This window comes from Hirundo rustica, chromosome 10 (genome assembly GCF_015227805.2).
Source record: "Hirundo rustica isolate bHirRus1 chromosome 10, bHirRus1.pri.v3, whole genome shotgun sequence".
Lineage (NCBI taxonomy): Eukaryota > Metazoa > Chordata > Aves > Passeriformes > Hirundinidae > Hirundo > Hirundo rustica.
This window is the reverse complement of record NC_053459.1, coordinates 9,319,728-9,346,514: the sequence shown is the minus strand read 5'-3', so window position 1 is coordinate 9,346,514 and position 26,787 is coordinate 9,319,728. Positions and strand designations below refer to the sequence as shown.

General features: G+C 38.6%; 1 long non-coding RNA gene across 3 annotated transcripts in view; it reads left to right on the top strand.

Annotated features, from left to right (window-relative positions):
• The first annotated feature begins 291 nt into the window (after nucleotides 1-291).
• Nucleotides 292-26,787, top strand: part of LOC120757261 (uncharacterized) — a 48,224-nt gene continuing 21,728 nt past the window's right edge. For 2 of the 3 annotated variants that reach the window (XR_005702435.2, XR_005702434.2), the window contains exons 1-2: nucleotides 292-525; nucleotides 26,262-26,371. This is a non-coding gene — a long non-coding RNA (uncharacterized LOC120757261). The remainder of the gene's footprint in view (nucleotides 526-26,261; nucleotides 26,372-26,787) is intronic. The other variant, XR_005702432.2, reaches the window with a different exon arrangement.

Below are 26,787 nucleotides of genomic sequence, written 5' to 3'. Positions count from 1 at the left end.
CAGAGCAGAAGTTTCCAGTGGATGGCCAAAGCTCCCAAAAGAGGAAAAGACCACACTTTGATTGAATGCGGTGCACCACTCTCTTTGTGGTGTACACCTGGCAGCTCTTAGAGTTAAGACGTTGAATTTGAAGAACCTTCAGTCTTATCTTTCATAAGCACTTGATTAAAGTATCCTGGGGACCTAGATACATGTAGGAAGACACTATCAGAGATAGTGCTGGAGGCAATCTTGCCCTCCATATATTGCAGCTGTGTTAATTACCAAAGAGTGGGAACAGCCTTGCCCTCACAGCTATGGGTGTGACAGAAGAGTGAATTAGGTGGTAGATGAGTCAGTTAGTCAGAGTTTGCTGGCTGTGATGCGAGGAGGAAGGAACAGGAGGTTATGCAAGGGACAGAAAGGGCAAGGTGGCCGTGCTAGGGACAGGTAGGGGCAAGCAGGAAATGCAGAAGGAAGGTAGAAGAAGTGAGAGAAAGAGCCAGGGCTGTGTGGAGCTACTCATGGGACTGCAACAGAGAAAAGGTATGAAAGACTTTTAGATAACAAGGTACTGATACTTGGAGCCCCCTGAAGTTTTTAAAGGAGCACTCTTGAGTGCTGTGTCCATCTCGACACTGATGGATATGAGAGAAAATTTTTCAGTCTGTGTTTAAGAATGATCCTGTCTTTTTCTGTGCAATGTGTGTGGAGGTTCCCAAGAACAGATGCGGAGCCTACAGAAAGATGAAAATGTCTTTCAGTGCTTGCACCTCATGCAGTCCCTGAGGGCACCTGGGCTGTGTCTCAGCTTTGTGATGGGAGCAGAATAACTGGTGGTTCTTCTGTACACCTGCATTTTCTGCTGCAGAGAAATGGGCAGAACTGGTGGTGTGCCCTGTTAGTTTCCAAATATTTGGAGGACAAGAATGCCCTCTCTGCAGCAGGATCCAGCCTGGCCACATGTCCAGGAGCCAGGACTTAAACTACTGTGAGGTGTTTCTCCTTGATGTTGTTTTAATTTCACTATACAGCAGTGGCAGCTTGGCACAGGGAAGAGACAAAGATTGGCTCTGTTTGTGACTGCTGCTCCCTTACTGAATGAATTTGAGTAACTCAACTTGGCACTTCCAATTTTTTTCCTTGCTCTTCCTGCTTTGTCTATTCAGGTAAGCAAGATTTGTCAATTCCCTGTCTGGAAGACACAAGCTTGCATTAAGAAGGCTCTTTTCTTTTTAACTTTCAATGCAGTTCGCTAGCTTGGGCTTGGTACAGTGGCCAGTGTGGTGGGTGACCTGTGTTCAATAATTTCCATCTGAAAAACACCACCTGGATGTGCACTTACACAGGAGACTCTTCAGGACAGAGTCACTTTTTCCTCTACGTTTTTGTGTGGAAACTCATGGCTGCATCCTGCATGCACTACTATTTATGTGTAATAAATGATAAAAACTAAGAATAATTGATATTTTTGAAGGGAAAGCAGTGTCTCATCTTACTATCCAGTTTCTTTATTCCCAGCCCAGTCAGTAGCTGTACTACAATGCACCAGCTTCATCATCTTCTTTCTACTGGGCTTTGTGGAAGCTTTACTAAATTTCCCTTCCAAGAATTAGACTAATTGCGAATGCAGAGCTCTCTGTGGAACTGTAATATATTTAATCTTAACAGATAATGCGAAAGATATCAATGCTACAGACTCTATTTTTAGGCACATGGCCTAAAGCTCTATCATTTTTAGAGAGGTTATCAAACAGCAGTGGAATTTTACAAGTGGGTATGTTCATTTCCCAGCATATTTCTGGGACTCAGTCTGACAAGTGCTCCAAGTATCTGGCTTCAGCAGCAATTTTTCTCCTGCATTACCCTGGCTCTTCCTAATTCTGAGGATGGTTTCACAGATTTCAGTCTCTCTGTATTATCTTTTCTACTTCACAAACAGTAGGAAACATCACATTACCTGCTTTACTAATGGAAATACTCAGCAGAGATGTTTACATTATGAGCTGGAGCCCAAAGCAGAGCCTTAGTAACTAACTGTTGTTACTAACCTTGTGATCAGGTTATGTGGCTGCAAGGTAGAGGATCCCCATCTTTCCTGACCCAGATTTCATGCCATAGTTTAGGGTACACATGTCCCTGTTCTGCAGCAGAACACAGTAGAGTCACACTTTGCTTTTTCTTGCTGTTTTTGGGAAGTACAACAATGGATCTCCTTACAAGTGAATACGGGCAAATTTAGACTCCAACAGTGGCTTGTAGATTAGGGAAACAACCACATTGCAGTGAGGCAGATGTTTTTTGTAATTGATTTTGGTGCTTAGTCAATCTTTCAAGGGCCAGAAGTAGTTCTGGCTTTTAAAGTCCAAAACCTCGAAGGTTTGGGGAATTGTTTTTAAGACTGAATCTGGGTGCAAAACTGAATATGCAAATAAAAGCCCTTGATTTGCACAACCTTGAAGTTTTAGTATGAGACTACAGATTTTAATTTTCAGATGTGTTTTGATTTGCTGTTTCCTAGGAGTAGCAGAAATTGCAGCATTTTCTAGGGATAAGGAAAGAAAACTACTGCAGTGATTTTTTTTTTTTTTTTTTTTTTAGACATGTCTTTACTGCACTCTTTACTGGTCTGAGGGGGTCAGCCTGCAACCAGCATGACTTTTTAACTCTCCTCTTGTTTGAACGAAAGCAGTTTTTAAATTGTGCCTGTGCTTTAAAGCACCAAAACAATGTTCTTATCAATGCTGTACAAACCAGGACCCAAGGTAGTTGTGGCTTACGGGGTATGGTATCTTTGAAATGGGTAGGAAAATGAGCATTAACTTTCTCCAGGACAGACTTGATTTTATGTCTTTTATGTATATAGATTTGTTATGATGGATCATTAAGGATTTGAAAAAAAATGAGTGTAGTTGTTCCTGTTAGGCTGTCACTGAAAGCAATGAGGACAGTTGTTTATTGTTACTTATTTCGGTTTTTTTAATCTCAGTATCTTCAAATATAGTAACTTTTTTCTTGTCTGAAAGCTGAATCTATAATTATCTTTCCTAATGAAATATGACAAAATTACCAGAAGAGTTTATATTTTCAAAATTTGTAGCTCATGTAGAATCTCCTTTGAAGAGCTGTTGCATAAACCACCAGGGTATACATGGTTTATGCACCTCTCAAACTTTCCCTGGCTTTCCTAAGGCTAGGAGATACCTTACATCACAAAAGTTATTACACACTTCCATGTTATGCCATGCTGTCAGTGACTGTGCATAGCTGCTGCTCACTGTTGTTGCCAGCACAGTCAGTGGGTCCATGGTGGATGGTTTTGTTAGTAGTGCATGTATGTGCACACCCACATTTATGCAGATGCTTTCCACATGCTCATGGATGTATACACACACAGAGAAACCACAGTGTTTGTCACCATGAAGTATTTTTTAACACATGACAAACAAGTGAGATTATTATTGCTATAAATCTGCAGAATCAATCTGTGCTATTACTGTTCATTGCTATAAAGTTACGTTAATTATGTTTTTGTTTTAAATCTTCTTGTGATTTTTTTTCAAGTGCTTCCATTGTGTGTTTTAAGAGATAATAATGTAATCTTCACACCGTACTAAACTTTCCCACGGTATTTCTTCAGAAAAAGCTGTTATTAGAAAACTTTTATGGTGTTAATTTTTTTTTTGCCTCAAAAAATTCTGACACTTAAGACAACAATCAAGAACTTCAAACTCTAATTCATGAGTCATGTTCAAATCCTATTAGTTCCGCTAATATAACTGATTTACTGATTTAAAACTTCTCACACTTTCCATTTAATTATATGAGATGCCAGAAAGTTTTGTTGTGGAAAATCCAATAACTTCAGGCTACATTCAGTGAAAAATATCCTCTACCCTGTTGCATAATCCCATAGATCTGAATTAATCCCAGCTACAGCAAATGAAATGGGGGGGGGGGGGGTCTACTTGGCTAATTTTGAATACTAACAATTAGCATATCTTGTAGAAATTCTTTTGAGGTGATAAGGATTTGATTGAAGACACTTTGATAAGAACGAACACATAAAATGATTACAGGATATCTTCTCAGATGTTTTAATGCTCCCTTTTTCCATGTGGAAGGCCATAATAGTCTGCCCTTGTGTCAGCATAACAAAACTTCTGTATTCTGAGATATCCTCTAAAATGATTATAGCTGTAATAGGAGTTCTTGCCCAATGTCCCACTTAACTGATGTTTCACCTGTCCTATTAGAGGTCAGGATTTTCAGGTGGCTCACGAAATCAAAACAAAGCAAAACCAGAAGCATTTTCAAAAATGTTTGTGTAGCTTGTTTGTTGCATATTTGAGAGTGGCAATGAGCAGATGGAAGCAGAGAAATGCCCGAGCTGGCTCTTCAACTGGATATTGACAAACTGGGACCATGCCCTCATGGCACTGGGATGGTCACCAAGTGAGCAGAGGCTGGTGCTGTAAACGCTCATGGTACCTTCAAAGCAAGGGCAAAGAGCTTTGTTGTGTTTTGTCTGAGAGTCTGATTGTACAAACTTTGGAGCCTTTGCCTCTGGATCTGTTTACGTATTTCTAAGCAAAATGCAGCTGCATTACTGATGTCAGTGGATTTAACCTCAGTTGTTTTATTTACTGGATGGTAATAAAAATTCCTGCCATATGAGGTAACTGTAACATTTTTTTAAGCTAGATATGTCATGATCATAACATAAATGACAACTGAAAGAAAAAAAGCCATAGGAGCAGTGTGTAAATGCAACCTGCAAGACATGGAACATGAAAATGTTAGTATTTTGAGAGTGATAATTGGGTTAAAGTGAAAGGAAATGTCCTTCATCCATTTGGGCTTCAGTATGGTTGAATATAGAGGGATACAGGTTTTATGTTGTTACATTATGCACAGTCTTCTATAAGCATTTTTGCACCACTCCATCATTTTGATGATGAACAGGTATGCATGTGACTTCATTCTGTGCTGTATTGTTTCCTGGTAGAAAATGTCAGATTGACTAATGATGCTTTTTAACAAAAAGAAATATTACTGCTATTCTGACTATCTTTTTTAAATGACTGTATAACATATTTTGCCACATTGTTATTATTATTATTTTGGGCACAGCATGCCTTTTAGAAATACTTAAAGATCTCAAGAGATGGGAAGCAATAGTGCATCCTTGGATAAGAGGTCCATAAGTTTAGCTTACCTCACTGTCCTGCTTTGAAATGGCTTTTCATTTTATTTGCCTTACCTTTTTTGGGTCAAGTGACAAACATGGCAGAGTTTTGCTGGTTTGTTTGTTTGTTTTCTTTTTTTTCAATTTTAAAACACTTTCAGTAAAAACAATTCAAATTTCCAGATGGAAAGTAAGAAAAATTAAAAGTCAAAAGCACTTCTTCAATGGATGTTTGTTTAACTCAGTGGAGAATTACTACAGTTCCCAAATTTTTCATAATTTGTTTTCATTTCTTGCTTCACTTATATGGCAATATTTAAGGAAGCTGTTAGATATCGAGTAACTTAGTGAAAATGAGATTTTCATGTTTCTCTGGTGACAACAGACTTCTGCTTGGGACCACAAAAATATCTCTTATGAGGGCATAGATGGATTAGACATATGGCACTGGTAAAAAAATCACAGCCAGGGTTGCCAGAGTTTTGTGGTGGTGTGGTTTGTTGTTGTTGTTGTTTTTTTTTTTCCTCCCTGTTCCACAGAAAAAGTTGCTGTCCTCAAACAGTGGATGTGGAACTGTATGAAATGAGGAAATACATAAATTTCTTTATTTTGTGTTTCGATTTTGCAGCATTGGTTCTGCCTAGAGTCATTCCGAAGCAATCTTAGCTTGCTCCCTTCTGCTGACTTTCTAGGTTTGTGCATTGTGTCGAACATCCTTATCCCACTGAAGATTTTTCCATTTATTTAATAACATTTTCATGGGGGGACCAAAAGAAATTTATTGTAATTATTAGTGCAAAGTATATGCATGACCAGAATCAGGGAATCCAAGTCACAGTAACTGACCAGAAGCAAGCAATCATTCCTTTCTGGTCAGTACAACTCCTGCAGGGGTCAGCTGTTTGCTCAAGCTCTGAACTGGGGCACTTGTGGGTTTGAATATATTCAAAGTGTATCACATTGAAAGTTAAGTTCCTTGATGGCAAAAGTGATCACCTCTAAAAGCTAGGATCACTTCTGCCAGTCAGTATTATCAAACAAGTATTTGGGGAAGGAAGAAAAAATCTTTGGCTGTTTTGAAAAGCCACAAAGCAAAAAATGTCAAAACAGCGTGGCTGAAGTGCACTTTAATGAATGTGAATGATACAAAACCTATTTCTGTAGACCGGCTTTTCAGCTGAATAGTCTCTTCAGTCTACTGTGTTTCATTTTGTTAGCTTATCACTGACATTTTAACCAATCCTTCCCAGGGTCCATCTGGTGGTCCATCTGTCTTCAGCATCTACAGTTCACTGTGACAAATGACGTGTTCACTATTAAAGAATAACAATTAGCTACAACATTAAACATAAAGGTTACACAAATTGCATACTTCTGTTAACAAACAGTGTCACACTAAGGCATGAAGAATTTGGCAAGTCAGACAGTAGAAGTATACTTTATATCACAGAGCAAAACATATTTAGGTCAAATAATTTGCTGTGATTTTTTTTTTTATCCTGCCCCTCGGGTCTTCTGAATAACAGATGTTGGCTGTACAGTGTTTTGATTATGCAGAACCTTTTTAATGCAGTAATGTTCACTATAAAGGTCAGATTTACATGCAAAGCAAAATAGTCAAATTATTCATCAACCAAACATTTGTCATTCACCATGAATTACTTCAGGATAATCACCTTGAAGCACGGAAATTATAGCACCTTTCTCATTTAAAAAAAGCATAGCAAATTTCCAGTATAGCTGCAGCGTGAGCTTAGTGCTTGCTCTGCCTGCTCTGGTTCAAAATAATCTCTCCTCTGAAACAGGGAGGTTGTGTATGGACTATGTCAAATTACCTGAGACCAAAAGAGGAAAAAGTTAACTGAACTGGGTTCATTTGACTCCTGAACCTTTCTGCAGACTATGACCATATACCTATGCACAGTATTCCATGTATCAGCCAAGTGATGAAGAAATTGCCCAGGCTTCCAGCAAAAGGTAGTGCTGGGATGGGGACATAAGGTTAAAAAAGAAAACTGGTGGAGGTGGCAGGGCAAGCTTTTAACACAATGGTGTCCTTGCATTGGCATGGTTCAGTAGTTCACCGAGTCTCTTCCAGTCATTTCATGCCAAAAAGTGGCATCCATCCAAGTTCCTTGCATGCTAATGTTGCATTCTGTTGCATTCTGGTAGGTGCAGCTTTCCCACCTGTTGGCTCCCTTTAAAGAACCTTGAATGCTTAATGAGCACTTCTGACCTTGTAAAACGTGACTGGACTTTGCAAGTATAGCCACACTGTATCTCAGGATACAGGTTGAGAGAACAAATCAAATCCATATTCTTGCAGATTTTGGGTTTTTTTATCATATTTTTAAGATTTTTTTTTTTTTTTTTTTTTTTTTTTTTTTTTAAATTCAGGAACCCACAATGAATTGGAAAAGAGAAGCAATCTTGAAATTTGAGATTTTCTTTTCTCTCCTGAGTCATTTATTCTGGCCCCTTTCTCTTCTGGAGCCACAAAGGCTCAGCTAGTGCCCTCTTTGTTTCTTTCTTCTCTTCTCCTGCAGCTCACCTCATCACCATCTTCTTTGTTAAACTTCATCTGAGTGGGTATGCTGACGACAGGTAAAAAGTGTGCATGGAGCTCCTTATATTTAAGTACTCACTTCTCTGTTCTTAAAATTATTTCCTGATGGGAAAGAAGGGTGCATCCCACCCTAAATCCTAGGCAGAAAAGAGTAATAACCTGAGCTTTTAGAGATTGAATAGTTGATGTGTTTGCTAAGAAGAAATATATTTAAAGCCCCTACTCTTTTCTGATTTATCCTATACTCTGTAGGAGGGACAGTTTGTGCCCCGCTAAATGCATGAACAGTTGTCGAGACTAACTCATGTTTGTCAGTGGAACTGTGCATTACCAGTGTATCATACAAGGGTTTTGCCCTTTCAGGGCTTGGCAAAGTACCTTGGAATAAGAGGCTATTGCTCCACCCAGCTGTTGTGGGGAATTAATGTGCTCTAGGAGAGGCACAGATGTGACCCTACAGAGATATGGAGCGCATACAAGATTTCTGGGGTGTGTTGAGAAACGTAAGGCCATACATATTAGGGGTAGGAAGGACAGAATTTAGGGAGAATGTGGAGGGGGGTTACAATTAATACATTTAGTCCATGTCAGAGTGGTATCAGGCCCTGCTGTGTTGGACCTCAACTCAGTGACTGTTCACCTGCAGACTAGAGCTCTGGGTAGGAGTTAAGCAATGAAGGAAGTCCTTGGTTCTGACAAGGAATGGATGGTCAGTCTGAAGGGCAGAAACTAGCTGTGGGGGGAGCTATAATTTTGTATGTGGGTTGACAAGGTTTTTATTGATAATGGGGGAAAGTGGATGAGCAGAAGGGTGAAAAAATGTCCTAGTGATGTAAAGTTAAGTTAATCACATGTAGGGATTGAGGAATTAAACACTAAAGAATGCTAATGGCTCTGCCAAGGTGGTAGTGATTGAAAATCAGCACTGATAGACACAAAACTACAGGAAATTTCACACTGTTTTCATGATAGAAGCTTACTAAAACTTCTTTTAATGCTGCAAGATGTCCAACAATGGCAATACCTGTTGTTCATGGGGTACAAATGACAAGGAGCGTCTGCTCTATAGTAAATGCTGTTAAGACTTTTGCCAAATGACATCTTTCCCAGTAGTGAACTTCATTATGTTCAAATTTTTCCATTCTCTTTCCTGTCCTGAATTGGTGGAAAGTAAAATTGACACTTTCCTTCAGAGATGGCCTCACCTGGTGCGTGAAATGATCTTAGATGCCTTCGGCATCTTAAAATGTGTGAGCACTTTTGAATCCTTCAGGCAGAAAGACCTTCTCCAAAGGCAAGGGCAGAGGAGTAATATAGTCCTCCAGACTGTGGTAAAAAATCATATTTATGTTTAAAAAGTCTTAATAGTAACAACATTTTAATTATAATGTAGTTATTTCATAGTTATACCATGTCAAAATACTAAAAGAACAGGTGTGGTTTTTAGGATTTACCAAGGCCACATATTTCTATCCAAAATATGTCAAGTTGATTGCTAGTTCCAAAAAAACTATTAAAAGCTTCATACTTTTAAGCATGTAGTGAATTACATGGCTGTACAAGTACTGGAAAAATTCTTATTTCTTTTGTTTTTAGAGTCAATAGTTGACATAGCATTTGTTTTCCCTTTGATATTTTTTTTTTTTTTAACAACCTAATGCAGAGTGCCTAAATGTTGCACTTAATTAATTTTTCTGCTTGAATGGTGAATGTCAATTTGTCTGGAGGCAACAATTTCACTTACTATCTGCTAGTATTCCTCTCTCAGCAACAAAGGCAGAATATTTTTGACAGAAAATATGTAGTAACATTACGAAAAATTACCACCCTTAGAAAAGAAGTTTTAGAATAAAACTTGAAAGTGTCAAAATTGCTGTAATTGCTTCTGTATCTATTTGAGAAAATGATTATCTGACCTCAAATTTATGAATGAGATTTTTTTTTCTTTCAGAACAGAGAGGGCACCCTCTAGCATTTTTTTCAGTACTAAAAGGAAAACAAATTAATACTTCATAAGGGTGTTGTTGGTGAGGAATATAGCTCAAGTGCGGGACGGCAGTGTCAGCTGTTCCGGTCAGCCCCACGAACATCGTGTGGCTCAGCCAGCACAAGAAACAAGTGTCACTGTGACTGCACATCAACCCTCTCCACTGCCACACAGAATCCACATCAAGTCTGCTTGCCCACACCTGGGCTGGGAACTCAGGTGCTGTGGGGTCCTGAAACTGCACTGCATGGTCTGAGGCTGGAGCAGAGCAGCTTCAGCTCCCCCTCCCTGGCCCCAGTGCTTCAGGTAGTGCTGGACTGTAAAAAGATGTTCAGAATTTGCATAGATTCCCATGAGTCCAAGTTACCCAAGCCTGCTTCAAAACTAACCATTGCAGAGCTGTCAGGCTTTTGTTCCACTTTACAGAAGCCCTTGATAAGACGGTTGGGCTGTACGATTGGGTTTTGTTTTTCCTTTGTTGCCTGTAAAGGTGCCCACCTGATAATCTTAGAGAATAAAATCCTCTTTTCAGTCACAAAGCAGATAACTGCCTGTGAAGTGACAGTGCAGGTCTCAGTTCTGACCTGTAAGGAGATGAAGGAATATGAAAGACTATAACATTTTCAGTTCATACTTATTCAGACCTGACTGGCACCCAAGACATTAAGTGCATCTGGCAACGATGTCATGTTACAGAAAACCTGCCCTTCCTGAAATAGACTGAAATTTCTGTGTATGTTTTTGCAGCTGACAGAACATCTCTGGGATATCCTAAAAGTTTTAAATTTGCACTTGTTTTTTATTTGATCATAGGCATTTTTTCCATGAAAAGAATAAGATTTACTTCATAAAAAGTATGATTTTGGAGCTATATAATATTTTTAATGGCTTGAAATGCATCTCTGTAAGGTTGAATGCTTCAAATTAATAATGTCAGAATATAAAGGTACAGAATTTCCAACAAAACTGTATTTTCTAAGGAGGAAAATAGAAGCATTTTTGGTTTGTGGACTACTTTTGCTAAGACTATTTACTTAAAAAACTCTTCAGCAGTTAGAGGTTGTTACAGGATCAGTGTTCTGGTGATGAGTAGAGTGGCAAGTCCAGACTGATATTAAAGTAGCTGTTACTGGCAATTGCTGATCTGAGATAAATCCAAACTGACAAAATAAAGACAAAATTCCATGGGCTGTGATGTTTCATGGTATTGTCGACTGAATTGCAAGCTGGGCAACAGAATACTAATTTTCCTTCCAATTCCTCGTCATTCTTATTTCAATGTTCTGCTCCATCCTGATGACTACTTCTTCTAATTAAGGAAGATTTGGATTTCTCTTAAGGGTTTAAAACAGGTTCTGTGCTATTGTAGACACTGTGGCAAATATTTCCCTATATTTTATGTGACCCTATGGTTAAGGTTTTCTTATTAAACTCAGATGTTTGATGCAGATTCAACACTTCATTTTCACAGACCTTGTTGCCACTGAAGGGTTTCTTTTAGGCAAGTTGTATATGCTGTAATGAAATAGAAACATTGACTGTCTTTGTGGTTGCAGCAAAGGCCTTGGGTAACAAGTAGCCATGGAACATGAAATATACTTAACAATCCTATTTAAACAAAAAAAGATCTCTCAGTGAAGCACTCTGTATCCTAGGGGTATTTGTACCAGTCTGGACACAAGTATTACTGCTTAAAACAGTCTTGAAAACAGTCCATTTATTCGACTCCTAAATACTTCCAGTCATTTGAAAGCTTTTTACTTCCTGTCAGTTGATCCTGTCACTTAGCCAATTTCAGGAGTGCTCAAGACAGTCTTCTCCTGGATCAGCTTTGACAACATGTCCAAGGAATTTTTCAAAGTAACAATACTAAATAAATAGTGTGGGGGTTGGTCCTTCTTTCATGCTCATCTCTATCTGCATCTCATTTCTAATCACATCAAAAGGTTGTCTAGGTGTCTTGCTTTGTAATATTGCCAGTAGTAAGCTTGGGACTCCAGAAGTGGATATGAAGCTCCCATTTAGGGTGTGCATAGCATTGCATTTGGGAGAGCTGACTGACTGCAGCACACAGTGATTTGTGAACAAAGCCACCGGGTCACATTATTTGTTGCCTGCAAGTACTCAGCACTAGCCTGAATATATGTAGTGATACTTCAGGAAGTGCTCAGAATCAACTTTCAGTTCATAAGCAGGAAATCCATCTTACTACTTCTTTTCCTTGCCCACATTCTGTCTTTGACCATACTACAGCACTTATTTGCTCCTTTTCTTAGTAAAAGCAGCTAGAGAATCTAACCTCAATTTCCCAGGATTCTGTGTTTGTCAGCAGGGAGCTACCATCAATATAAGGGGTAAAAGCTGTGTTTCTCTATCTGTTTGCTTCAAGCTCAGCAGCCAGGCTCCATTGCAACAAGGGCACTGGTCTTTGCTCTGTGTTTGTGTGAGGGGTAACAGTGAGGTCCCCATCGAGGGCTGCAGCTCTTAGATGTTGTTGCAACAGAAATAATATGAGAAATAATAGCTGTGCTGGCAGGGAATCGTCCCTCAGCCCAGGTCCCTTTTTGAATGTGCAGGTAAGCTAGCTGTGCAAATTAGCTTGTCCAGCTCCTGGTACACAGGGAACAAGATGGAGTAAGCCAGTTTTTGCTGGTGAATGTTACTGTGTGACGGGATGTGTCCTGTGGCTTTCGTGAACACTGACTAAGGCTGCTGTGTGTGTGACACAGCCATGTTTGGAAGTGAATTCAGAAAAAAGTTGAGCTGTAATGGCTTTACAAATCTGTCCTGATGATGTCAACAGTGCTGGGGTATTGAGAATGCCATCCTAGGTCTATTGTATGTAGAACAGAGAATGCTGCACATTTGAAAAAAGCTTGAATGGAAAAATATTCTCTTGAAAGACTAATATTCCAGCAGCAGGCTCTGTTTAAAGGCAGAGCAAGCAGACTTCATAGATGCTTTGAGATTTTCTGCTCTGGCAGAAGGGAAAGCTGTTTGAAGAGCACAGTCTCTACTTAGAGACTTCTCAAACAAATGGTGTCCTATTGCCTTGTCATTGCAGAGTAGATAGATCACCTTTTCGTGTCTTTACACTCTTGCGTGATGAAAGATCTTGAAGTGTTGAGATTTCCATGAACAAAGAGAAAAACAAAAATATTTTTGCACCAAAGTGGAACTTAATTTCTTAGAAACAGACACTGTCGTCTAGGGAGAGTAGAACAGAAGTGTCTAAAACCAATTGTGCAGTTTCACTTTGCACCTCAGAGCTTTGACTGTTTGCCTGGTGGGTTAAGAAGCTCAGAATTCAATGGGTTTTGATGAAACTGATTCCGCCACAACTTCTAAGGCCCTGGCACTTCTCAGCCTCTGAGAAGCTGAACTAGCAAGAAATCGAGGTATGAAGAGTCAACAAAAGTACACTGTTCCTCAAAACTTTTCAGTTTTGATGAACCTCCATTTTTCAAAAGAAGGATGTTCCATCAGAAAACTCACAAGCTGGCTTTGGGGAAGGGAAGGAGGGATAAGAATTTTACTCTTTTCCTTCTGCCTTCAAAAGCAACAGGCCAGAAAGATGTTCTCATTATGTGAACAGGGACTGAGTCATGGGGAATTGAATCAAGAAAATTAGTTTAAAAGGGAGTGGTGGAGATTGTCAGTGGGGTGAACTCTACAGATGTGATTTGTCTCTTTCATGTGGGTGCCTATTTTTCTGGTTGAGCTGGAAAGGTCTCTGGAGCACAGGGCTCTTTTCTTCTGTGAATGTCCAGCCCTCAGCAGTACAGAGCCCTGTGCTGACAGTAGGCTCAGGGCAGGCTCTGGCAGCACCCAGCTGAACCCCTCCGAGAGCCTGGAGGAATCCTAGTGGAAGTGAGCTTAGGACGGAAACTACCAGTTACAATCCTGGATGTGGTAGTAGATTTATTTGCTGCATGCAAATTTGTGCATTACGTTTGGATATAAGGATTTTCAAAATCTGCATGGAAATAGTTTTTCTTTAATGAACTCAGTGATTTAGAGGCCCAGTGGTTTGTGAGTTACAATTATAACCCATGCAATGTAATGCAAAGGGCTCTAACTAAATTCAGCCTGCTAGTGTTGCTGTTGACAAGTTGACACAAATAGGAGAGACATATGGCCATCATCTGGTCCAGCTGCTTGGTGAGAGCAGGCCAGTGTCACCCAAGTCAAAAAGAACCAGAAACTTCATGAGGCAACTCTCTAAACAAGGTGCATATTCAGAATTCTTGACACGTGCTGAAGCTGAAGTTGAATGTTATTGTACTTTCATTTGAGTGATTTAACTTTCTATAATGTTAACCACAGAATCTGTACAATAAGTACAAAATTATCAATGGAATTGAAGCCAGCAACTGTTTGATTCATAGAAAAATACTGTCACTTCTAAATGCTTACTTGAAGTTTTGGCAGGGTTTTGTTATACAGGACAAGTGCTCTGTCTCTTGCACGATTTTGCAAATCTCACAGTTAGCTCTATTTTTCCCTTTAGCTTAAATTTTCAGGAACTTTAGGTTATTATAGCTGCGTTGTAACAAAGCAGATTATAAACTAGGCATAGAACTAAACTTAATCTGCAAAAGCATATGGTTAATGTGGGGTTCAGGCATCATGGGTGTGAAAGAGAAATGAATTTCAGCCAGCATGTGTTTATCAAGCATTGTCATTGCCAGCTATTTGAAATTCATTTTTTGCCATTTGGAAATGTTAGCATTGTAATTCTTATGTTTTTCCAGACACAAAGAGGCAAACAGACACTTTCCATGTGAGTTAGGTCTCTTTGATTAAAAGAACAACAAACCAAACAAAAAAGTCCCCTTGAAACAATGCCCTGGTGTGGTTTTCCTCTGACAGTCTGCATTGCAGTTTGCTCTGCTCCACAAATAAAGGTCATCTAGAAACAGAAAGGAGAAGTGCACAAGAAAATTATTTTTCCCACTGCGTTTCTGCCTGTCATTGTGCCCTGAAGTGCACAATGCAAAATGCAGAGTGGGTGAGCGTCGGTGGTTGTTTTTCCCACTAGTTCAGAGGATTATGCCCAGGATGTGCTGCCTGCAGTCTGTTTGCCATGAGGGAATTCTTAAAGGACAGCCCTGAGAATGGATTAGCAGGCAGGGGGAGGCATGAGGGTGCCATGCAGTCACTTTGGGGCAGTGAGGTAGCTGATTGGAGGGATTTGCAAATGCAGTGGTGCTCAGGGGGTGGCTCAAAGAGGGACAGGGCTCACCTGGAAAGTGGTGGGAGGTGCCAGGCAAGCATGTGCCTCTCCCAAGGGCAACTGCATCTTATCTGGGAAAAAATACGCTGAGTTTTGTAGCATGTTGTCTTTGTAACACAGGTGCAGGATTCTTTAATAATAAAAACATTATATATTAGAATATTCTTTATATCTAATTTGTTAACATTATTTGCTCAAAAACCTCACAGGGGTAGTCTAGAAGAAGTGGAATGCTGCATATTTGCATAACAAAACCCAATCATTTTCATATCTCATCTGTAAATATGCGATACACCTAATTCCTCTTATAATGTATCAAATTAACACTTTGTTCCTCTAAATATTGTTTTTATTGAAGCTTTTTCTGTAAAGAGCATCATATAATTTTAATTATTATGCAAATTATTAACAGAAACTGCTGGGCTTTGTGCTTTGTTTTTAAGTCACTGTTCCTTAAACTTCAAATTGCAGCCACTAGGGTCCCTTTTGTTTCATGAAGATGAGCAACAGGGTGCAGTTTCCAGTGCTGATGGTATTTTTTGGGATATGGGTCAAACCCAAGGGAGAGTTGAGTCAGCTTGGAGAGGACAGAGATGGGTGGGTGGGAGGGCAGTTGCCATGGGGATGGAAGCCCCTCACAGGGTACTGGAGGGTTAAACAAGTCTCTCCTTTGGTTAGGAAAGCAGACTGGAAGGAGCTGCTCCCCAGACTGAACCTGCTGCAGTGTAGCATTCATCTGGCTGAAAAATTAACATCCACTTACCTTCTTTTCTAAGGAAAAGATGAAATTGTTGAGTGTCTGAATGGCAACTTAGCCAAAAGCAGAAATGCAAGGTGTATTGGAGTGTCTGACGGTTGTGTGTCCTTTAGACTATTCCTCCTCCCATTTATCAAATTCCCATTCCCTTACACATGAGTTTCTGGTTGCTCTCCCCTCCCCACCCCTCAAAGAAAAAAAAAAAAAAAGACCCCCCCAAAATAAAAAAAGCAGTGAAAGCAAAACAAAAAGGTCTGTGGAAAAAGTTCAATGGTTTATGTATGCTTGGTTTTATTTTTAGATCTGTAAAGTATTTCTCAACTTTCTGCCTTGTGTCAACGTCAGCAAGCTTCTCTGATGTGCCCCAGCTTTAGTTCTGTTATTAGAATTGAGATAGGAGCATTAGAAAGCATTTGGGTAGCAGTGCTGTGTCTGTGGTACTGTATTTCAGAAGTTTGAGGGAGTCAGAGATCTTATAAATACATCTCCCATTAGTCTTACAAAAGTATTCTTGTGTGCCAGGCGGATTAATGCTAATACTTCTGCAGTGAGAAGAGTAAATCTCTGAGACCACACATTCAGCTTCTGTCTGCCAGTTCCTATTATGTCTTGCCTTATTATGTCAACTCCAAGGCTTTCACCAGGTCTGCACTGAAGTAATAAGAAAACTGGAGAGGATCCTGGAGGTGAGGAAGTTACACTCCCAGTCATTGCAGGCTCCTGTCGCTGCTTCCTAGGAGCTCAGCAAGGGAGTGGGTCTGCTGTGCCTGTAGGGAGGTTTTACTCACAAAAAGTCATTCCTTTGGTTAAAAACCTTCTGTTGACATCCAATTTTCAGTTTATTCAGGGAAAGCTCACGCTGCTTTATTCTTGTGCCAGCATCTTCTATTTTCACACACAGAGATCTTTTCTCTTCCTGGCATTTATCCCTGTGATGTATTTATAGACATTAATGGGTTTCTATCCATTCTCTGCTTTCATTTGTTAGTAGAAGTAAGCCAGGCTTCACCAGTCCTTTCCTTTTGAGCAAAATTATAGCCAATACTGTAGTCAAAGCTGTTTAATATTGTGTATTCTTCCCTCACGCATTACCTGCTTTTAATGAAGTGGATGATGTCTCTGTTACTTTCACAGGTGTCACTGTGGCAGCTTGTTGTCATCCTACATTCAGATTACATGTCCATATATTTCTCAGTCACTTTTACACTGAAGAACTCCTATTTTATGAGTTTTTTGGAGTGGATTTTAATTTTTTTTTAAATTAGGCCGTTAAGACCTGATGTTTTATGATACCAAATTCATTCTGTTTCTATTACTCTTTTTCTGTCTAGCCTTTCAATCTGCTTCTGTTGCAGATACAGCCTATGTTATCATCTGTTAATCCATTTCCCTTTGTCTCTTACATTCAGTTTTTCAGTCCTCACCTTCTTCATCTCAGCTAATGGACTCTTATACGCTGCTCTCCTGGACTCCAGCTAATCTCTAGATCCTTTTGGGTTAGAAAACCAGTTATCAAAGAAACCCAGATGAATCCAAACTAATCTGATATCCTGTCATTTCTTGCCCAATCCACTCAGAAGCTAGATCTGGAAATAACTGCCTCTTTCGTTTTCTCAATGCTGTATGTTCATTTGAGGTTTATTTCCATGCAACTCCTGGCCATTTCTGTACCCTTCATTCACTTAAGCCAATCTGTTTTGATTCCCATATTCTTTTCCATTTAGGCCAGGCTCCATTTTCTTTTCTGTCTATAGTGAGTGATATCTGGAGTGTTTTAATTAGCTAAATACCAAACTCTTCTGGTGGCAGATGGAGTGCCTGCACAGTTCAGTTGTTTGCTGTGACTTCCAGAACAGTTCTAGAACCTGTAAGAGCTTTTTTGAGCATATTTTTCCATTACCTTTTTAGAAGAAAGATGGAGAGAAGACACTCAGCAGTGTAAAAAGCAAAATTTAAAGAAAGGCTGCAATGTTCTCCGTATCAATCTTTGTCATCACGGCCAAAGCAAGTTTTACAGCATGACTAAAGTAAGGAAATACCTTAATGAGACCCTCACAAACAGAACTTTGTATGGAATGGCTTTATCATGAGTGATTTGGGAAAAATGTGTTTCACCAGGAATGAATTTGATCCAATGACTTTGAATATCTAAAATATTAAATGTGAATGTCTATCTATTAGATCTTATCTAAACTGTTTATTGTAGATGGTTTTTGATACTTCACTATTGGCTCAGAAAAGAGTTCAATAGGTGTTACAGAACAACCATTCATATTCTTACCTTAACAGTCATCGCAGTTTGTGTTTAAAATTCCTGTTTTCATGAGCTTGTCATTTTGGCTCTAAAATGTTCCAGACTGAAACTTGGCATAAGAATGTTGCTACAGATTGCATTTATTCAATTAATCTGAGGTCTGGGTGGGGTCTTGGAGGTTTGTTTGGTTTTTGTTTTGTTGGGTTTTTTCAAATTTCAGATTTGCTATGTAATTTAAAGAAGGGGGTTGAGGGATTTTTGTATCTAATATGAATTAATTCTGCTGAGTATTAAAAGTGTCAAAGACATGTCCACAGCCAGCAGGTTTGCCGCATGAAGTGTTATTACATTTTCAAGACATATTACACGCATTTCTTGCACAAAATATGGGACCAAAATATTCTGGGCCTGCTTCTGTGTGATGATAAGGTAACTTTGCATAGTTTTTGGACAAAAAGCTGTTGTGAAGCTCATAGTCACAGGAAGCTGATTCTAGCTGCTCAGGAGCCTTCCGCTGGCAGGGGCAGCAAGGATGCTTGCACACCAACTTTTTAGCTTTAACACTGTAGCTGGGATCAGGTCTTGCATTGTTAAAATTGTATTTCTGTAGACATTTTCAGCCGCAAACCAATGTCAGCCTCTCGTGTTTTGTAACAGAATAAGATTGGAAATAATATCTAGAGTATGGACTATTTTTTGCAAATATAAAACACTGGATCATAGATGTTTAAGTTTAAAAACAAAAACAAACTAAAAAACCCCACCAAAACCTGATTCCTGATGAAGTTGTCCTTTCTTACTTGATACTAGGCACGGTATCAACAAAATATGGTTGTCATGGAAGGCCCCAGCCAGGACACCCAGCTCAGGGACTGTCAGGGTCTGTTCGGCAGCATGTGCACAGCTCCTGTGGCATCTGTGATGAGCAGCACTTGAGCTGTTTACAAACCAAGCACAGCACAGGGACAGCTGCCTGTGCTTCTCTCTTTTGTCCTTGGGTTAGAGCAGCATTAGAGCAAAGGAGACGTTGGTTTTGTCTGTAACCCTAGAGATAATTACAAATATAAACTATAAATGTTAATGCTTCACATATTCAAGGAATTATTCATGAATATGGATTAGCCCAGCCAGTGAATATTAACAATGATAAATATCTTGTGTTCTTCAGCATTGTTTATCAACAGGTATTCCAAAATTCATTGCAGTTTTAACCTTGATTTATACAAACTCTGCAATATGCACAGAAGTCACTCTGTAACAAATCACGGGCAAAACAAAGAAGCAAATTAAGTTTAGCAATTAATGTATTCAAGCACAGTAACAAGGTCATCTGAAAGTAATTGTCTTTAGCAAGCAGAGTTGCCCAGTTTAGAATTCAGCATCTCTGGACTACCAACTTTTTGTAGCAAGTATAACAACCATGATAAGCATATTCTGAGGTTTTAGTGTCTACCAATTGTCCAGCAGTGTTGGTTTCCAATCCCATGGAAGCACAGCTACCTCAGCAACACACAGCTCTCAGGTGTGAGCTTGGCCTGCCCCTCGGTCAGACTTTGCTCAGCTTTGTGTGTCTGGTGGTCTTTTGAGGACATGCTCTGTCTGCTGACCTGCATGACCAAATCCAACCTACACAACGCAACGGAGCCCAACGCAGTCCCTGGGAAGAGTCAGCCCTTGCTGTGGCAGTGTAACTTTTACTTGTACTGCTCTTAGAGCCCTGCCACTCAAGTACAGACCCACTTCCCTTATAACTTCTGACAAGATCACAGCTGGAGACAGTATGGCTGTAGGCATTATGCATTTTCATGCACTCTGAGTACTCTTTCAGGATGAAAGCAATTAGAAATTTTGACATATTGAGGAAAAAAATGAGGAAGTCACATGGACTGCAACTCTAAAATGCAAAATAAAAAATGAGGAAGTCATGTAGACTACAATTTAAAAATACAAAATATTAAAAAATAGTAATAGTGAGTGTAGAACATCTTGCACACCTTGAGACTTCGAAACAATTAAGTATAATAATAGAGCTTCTGTTTGAAGTGTCACAATTATTGTATATTTTTGCCAAATTTCTTCAATTTCAGAGCTATCAAAAGTGTCTTCTCAGATTGATTCATGTATTGAAGAATGGAATATATTTAAAGGTGAGGAGATAGACTGTGTTTGTTGTAATAATGATTAAATCTATCACTAATATTTTATTTTAATAGCTTCCAAGTATAAACACATGCTTAAATCAGAATGAGGGGCATGTTAGGATAAAGAGACGAGTAAAAAGGTATAATGCACAGCAACAACAACAACAGAACAAGTAACTGGAGCTGCAGAATATATTACATTTTCCAGAGTGACAGCTGATTTTTATGGTTTTGTTGGTGAGAGAGACCACACACTCATATTGATCTCAAAGACAGAAATGAAAGGAAACATAAGGTAAAGATATGTAAAGGGAGCAGATACAAGTCAGGTTTGGTTTGCATGCCATTTATCATATCTGCATAGACCTAGTGAGGGATTCCAAGTCATTCTGGACAAGAGTAAATAAATCCTTTTAGCACTAAACTTCATAGACATACCAACTCCGGTCTCAGGACTCAGCTCTGGATTTCCTAAAGTACATCCTATTTTTTTGGCGTAGACATGCTTTAAAATGACTTCTTGGCTAGGTCTTCCATTAGCTGTGAGCAGCAAAGGGTTGGAGGAAAGGAGGTTTAGCAGTGTTACATCACATGGAGCAGGTAGTGGTTACTGTGGTATTATATAAAACACAGAAATTTGGGAGGGTGAGGGTTACAGCTAGAGAAGACAAAGTGGGTTGTTTTGTTTTAAAATCAGAGGAAAAAAGAAATTTCCTACCTCAACCTTGAAATATCAACATGGTAGGAATTGTGGTTACTTCACATTAAGTACAATGTTGTGTGTAAGATTGGGATGGGGAGACTCTCCAAGTTGGTATATTACAAATTTCTGTGTAAAAACAAAGGAGGTCATAAATTAGAGGGAACTGTCAAAATTCAGCTAGTTAGAATTTATGATGGTAGAGAAGAGCCTTCGTGCTACTAACAGACTACCTCGTGATAGATACAGGCTGTATGTTTAATTGAGGTCCAACATTTTGACCCAATAGTTTCTCCTTGGTGCAGGGTTAACAAGTCTGTGTTATTACAGGTTTCTCTGTATTCCTGTAACTTCAGCTGATTTCTTTTACCGTCTCATGTCCTGCTCAGTACGTTGATAGTTCAGTAATACTCTTAAAGGGATAGTTGGGCTTGCAAGCATTTGTTCTCCCATCCTCCAGTTCTCCAGAGCACAACCCGTGATAAGAACAGACTGTCCATGCTTCTTTCTCTTGTAAATTTCCATGTGGAGATGTTATAAATAGGGACATATCCTGAGAGATATTCCAAATATCTTGATCTCTTTTTTTGCTAGAAGATACTGAAAGTAAAACTCAGTTGTTCAGAGCAATTCTTTAAAAGATCCAGCTCTACAGGAAATGGAGGCTTGAGCCAAATTCTGAATGTTCCCAAATGCTCCAGTGCTCCTGCTTCAGTCTATTCTCTGGTGCCAGCCCAGTGACTCAGTGTTCTTCTGAGGAATTCTTGCCTGTTTCTTACATTCCTTCCATTCAGATCATTTATGTTTGGGCTCCCTGGTTTTACAGGGAGATACAGCTTTCTCTTCTGCCCTGGGACAATTGTTGATCAATATGCAAGGAATACAGTGATGGGTCTGGTGATTTTTTTTTTTTTTTTTTTTTTTTTTTTTTTTTTTTTTTTTTTCCCAGAAGTCTCTTTGCTACTGTCACTGCTGTCTCTACATTCCCTCTGTTCTGAGGCTGATAGAAAGGACCAGTGATGAAAGCCTCAATACTGGAAAAACAGTATTGGAATGCTTTGGAGGAAAGTCAAGGCCTTATCCCTGACATGAAGAATCTAGAAACTCTCTTCCAGTTATTGGCATTAGAGAGCTGATGATAATTTTGTAAGTAGAACAAAGTCAATACATCTGGAAAAGTAATCAGCTACAAGAGTGTAAGTGTTCTTTCCAGAAAAAATAATGTATGCTAGCTGCAGCCAAGGACTTTAAGGTACCTTTGTGGAAAATAATTTTCAAAGGCTTAATTTTTTTCTCTTTTATTACATCCCTGTAGTTCTCCATTGAAATCTTAGGGCGTTTCCTCTAGCAAGTGCTTTTTTTCTTGAATGTGTGCAAAGACAAATGAAAATTGTATCAGTGATAGTCAAAATATCTCAGTTATAAATAGAAGATGCTGTGGGCAACAGAATCTTGTACTCTGTATCTTGAGTAAAGGCTGAATAAAATATTCACTGATGTGTTTGCAGGTCCAAACCTTTCCTAATGTTTCCTCCTCTTAGGTTTCTGACCCATTTGTGTGGGATATGTTGATGTCAGTCCTGACTGGTCTCATGCAAGCTCTGCTCCCCTGCAGTCAGAACATGCATCCACTGGCAATCCCCTGCTTGAGCAGTAACTGACTTGAGTCAGAACTGACAGAAAAGCAGCTTTGGTTTAATTTTGTCAAACTTTATCAAATCTCTTCCAGATCCATTTTTAAAATGGTCTTTAATAATTTCATTACTGGAGGCAAACTTGATAAAAGAATTTTCCCCAAACTAATTGTCCTGTAAATGACTTCTAGGAATTTTGGTAAGGTGTTTTATCTGCAACTGCTCTCATTAATATAAACCAAGTATTGTCCATCTCTCAAAGGTCACAAAACCCTCTGACTGCACAGGCTGAAGCCTGAGATCCTTCTGGAAAAGTTTCCAGTGTCAAGCTTACTGGATTCATGCACTGAAGTGGTAGACACACAAACTTCGATACAGAAGTCGTAACACTTTGTATCTGCCTCTCATCCAGCAAGGTTGGCATAAGCAGAGGAAGTTCTGGATTGTCTTTAAAAGTCCATGTGTATTATCTGGGAAAGTTTTGGTACCAAAATTATTCCAAGTGGAAGTCAACTGAATCCTTGTAAATGACTGAAGAAATGGTGGTGAATTTTTCAATTTTGACATTAATTTTCTTAATTCTACTTATTTTTTCTGACTTTAAAAGGATTGGTGATATACACTGGTACCTGAAGGGAAGGGAAAATGTGAGAAAAGGAAAACTAACATACGAATGAGTTTGTCTGACCAGATTAAAAGCCACCATGTAATTTTGAAATTTACATGGTATTTTTCTTACCTTAAAGTTATTTTTCATTATAAAGTTAAACAATTTAGTATTACCAATACTGTCTTCCTAGAAATAAAACAGTACAGTCTTCTGCTTTGGTGCTGGAGGCTAATCCTCGTGCAGCCAGGGACTATAAAGAAACGGAAATAGCAAAATGTGGTTTTCAAGTGAACTGGCTGCTTTCCAGCAGTATTAAGCTGAAGTGAAAACTGTGTAGGACACCACTGAGTCTCTCAACAAGAGAATTCTAATGGAGTCTGAGATTGTGAGATTTCTGTTCAGGCAGAGCAACTTTTCAAAGGTTGTCAAGGATGAAACTTAATTGAGTGCTGCAAGAGAACAGGAAATAATCATTCAAATTGCCTGACAACTAAATCCTGGAAATATAAAAGCATTAAAGGCCAGATGTCATGCATATAATCATAAAGCATTGAGAAAATTTGTATGGGGTCTAGATCAAGAAGAAAATCTGGATATTGTAACATATTCTGCCTGCATGGTTCTAATGATCTTGGAGGTGAATGACTCTGGAGTGCGAGCCAGAAAAGGGAAACAAAAAAACTTAAATCCCCAAATGTCACAAGACAGCTAAAGGACCATGCTTGGACATACAAAAACAATGAGAACTTACTGTGAGTTTCCAGAGAGACTTTTATACCATGGCAGTAAATATCAGGTAAACAAATTAATTATGTCAGAACCGCTAGATTTAATGCGCAGAAATACAGGACACTGCTACCATTTTTACAGAAGCAGATAAAGTTTATCTCTTGTCATTATAAACATATGCTAGATTTTTCTCACAAAGAAAAAAAAAAAAAAGAATTGAATATAAAAAGCAAGATAATAGACTTTTTTCCCCAATATCAGATGGGATTTTCTCATCTGTGAAAAATTCAAGAACCAAATTCTTTTTTCCTCACTTACTACTCCAGCTGATTTCCTCCCACATGTCATCAAATCTATTTATGGATTTCATTAGCCCAGTGTCTCTTTCTTTAACAATGTCTGACTCTTTTCTGAGCTAAATAAAAACAAATGAATATTCATGCTTTCTTCTTTTGTTTGGCTCTCCTAAGATAGGGCAACAGCAGATGCAAATTTGTTCACTGTGATTGTATTCCTTTGAATGGCAAAGGGCCACTTTTTTTTTAATAGACTTTAATAATAGTAATTTCAAAACACAGATTAAGTAAGGTGTGTTTCTTGATGTACATGTGGAAGTTTTATGTCTGCAAATATAAGATGATCCTAAACAAAATTCTTAACATAATATGCACATATTTGTGATTCTTCTGTAGAACAGATGTTAAATCTGCAAGGAATCCTCTTGATAGATAACTGGATGGCATGCCAGTTCTTTTCCTATACAAGAAGCAAAACAAACAAACAAAAAATCCGCAGATAACTCTATGTCGTGCAATTCCTTAAGGCTTTCTTTTATTCAAAACGATATGCAAAATATTGCAATGTATCACAGACATAATTTTGCCTTAGTTAAGGCAGAAAAAAAAAATCCATCACATAAGTCAATCACTCCAAGCAGGAAAAGCAACTTACAGTTGTATTGTGTTGTTCACTAATTTTTAAGTCATTTTATTTACAAATGAAAGGACCCCCTTGTTAATTTATATAGCATCTTTGGTACAATGTAGTTTTGAATATGAAGCCGAGTTTTATCATTTGTCTTTTTGTAACAAGAGAAGTGGAAGAAAGTTTCTGTGCTCTGCGATATTATTTTATCCAGCCTCCCCGGTAGATCTAAACCTGAGCTAATAGATCATTTAAAGCACTGGGGAGAAGTGACCAACAAAGGAGAAAGGAGCATGTTGTAAATCAGTCATGGAAAAAAGGGATCTATTGAACTTTGTGGTTCACTCTTTTTCATATTTTGATCAAAAGAGAAAACCATTGCTAGACTGAATTGCCCCCCACCTTTGTCCCCAGCCCCATCCTTGAGGACACCCTTGTGTGTTCTATTTTCATCTGATTTACGCCAAACCCCTTTGGAGTTCTCTGCTTCTGCCATCTCCTTTTCCATTCTGCCATAGCAGTTGCTGTCTGGTGTGAGCAGGTATTTCATTCCCATACTCCCAGCTGAGTATGACTGTTCACAGCCTGATTTATTCTTCAATGCTTGTCTACCCTAAAGTAATGTTTCCTTAGGAAATTAACTTGATGGTGGGGAAATTCTGCCCACAGGTGTAGAAAGTTTGTTTGGATCAGTTGTCAGTTATTAACAGTGGTGTAACTTTGGAAGGGTTATACTGAAGACTCTTCTGTCTAGCGTTGTTTTAAGTACCAGGTGACATTTGTCATAAGTTTATGCTTCAAGTCAGCATACACTTCACTTAAATTTGGATTTTGCTTTGGTTAGGCTTAAATTACTTAGGGGCATCATTAAGCTATAAATATCCATTAACTTGGTAAACAATTAGAGTATTTCAACTTTATTTTTTTGGTCTAATGCTCAACATATAATCCACAGTACTACCAGTAGATCAGAACATGGGAGTGTGGCAGGAGCATTTATTAATTCATTCCGGCATGAAGGGCAGAGACTTAATTCAAGGTCTGCACAGATCTACTGCAGGTTTTGGGTTTTGCTGTGGGTTTTTTTTTTTTTTTTGTCTAACATTACATAATTGCTGAATTTAGATTGAATGACAATTTATTCTGTCATCACTAAATATATGAAGATAGCTAAAAGAAGAATTTGATTTGTTTTTTATATTTGTTCTTGAATTCAGCCTGGAGTTTATACTACTGGCTCAAAATAAGAGTTGGATTTTTTTTAAAATAGCCACATTTATGGGCCCCACAAAGTGCTTATTGAGTGACATATTTGGCAGGTTTCAGATTAGTTTTGTTCAGGAAATCGGAACATTATTTTATACTACTAGATTACTTTAAAAGCATCCTTCCAAGAGAACATGTAGCAAGTTCATTCAGTTAGCCTGATTAAAAACATTTGTAGATGTCATTTAAAACTTGTACATAAAAGCCATTTCTATTTTTATCATTTCTGTAGCTGTAACTGGAACTTCTGTAGCTGGACCACACATAAATTTCATTTTTTATTGACTTAGGACAACAACTGGTTCCAGCACTCTGTCTCTCATATTCTTCAATCCTTCCTGTTTCTGCCTCTTCATTTGGAAGTGTTGCGTTCCACCAAAGATATATCACTGTATTCCAGGTACAAATTAACTTTTCTCTTACTTAATTTCAGATACAGTAAATCATTCATTTTACTCAGAGAATTTATGATTCTTTCCTTTATATTTGATTAAAGACTCAGTTCTGAGAAGAAATTTTAAGAACCTTAGTGTAAGTACTAATTAAGAATCCTGGTTATTCAGCTATCAGGGTCTTGCCAGAGCTCTGGTTTGCAGCAGACAGGAATCTCAGAATACTTCTTCTAAAGATTTGATAATTTCTGGAAGGGTACACCACTTCTGCAATTGTGAGTCTAAAATCAGAGCAGTAGATTTCAGGGACATATGTAAATTACTGATCCTGGGAGCTTTCCACCGTTTCAGGTTACCAGAGTGTTCAAATACAGATTGAATAATCAACTTGGTCACCATTTTTGAAAATTTAAGTTGTGCTGTA